Genomic DNA, 329 nt, shown 5'->3' on the forward strand with positions numbered 1-329 from the left:
TCGGGGTTGTAATCATGTTTGGGTTTTTTTGTGAGAGTTATTCGGCATTTCCGACAAGAAGACTTCATACAAGCGTCGAAGATAAAAGGTGTTACACGAGACTAACAAAACAAAACAAAAGTAATTGTTCTTTTCTTTAAAATTGATAATTTTTTGGAAGAATCCTAATCCCTGTACTGTACACTTACGAGGCCTTGAACCCAGAGTATTCACATCCTATGCCAGGTCAGCTTCTCAATTCTCCACACTTTAACTCGTGAGTTCGTAAAGTTAGCACACCATTCTAAAATTGTGAGAGAGAGAGAGAGAGAGAGAGAGAGAGAGAGAGA

Source organism: Aplysia californica, unplaced genomic scaffold (genome assembly GCF_000002075.1).
Source record: "Aplysia californica isolate F4 #8 unplaced genomic scaffold, AplCal3.0 scaffold00089, whole genome shotgun sequence".
Lineage (NCBI taxonomy): Eukaryota > Metazoa > Mollusca > Gastropoda > Aplysiida > Aplysiidae > Aplysia > Aplysia californica.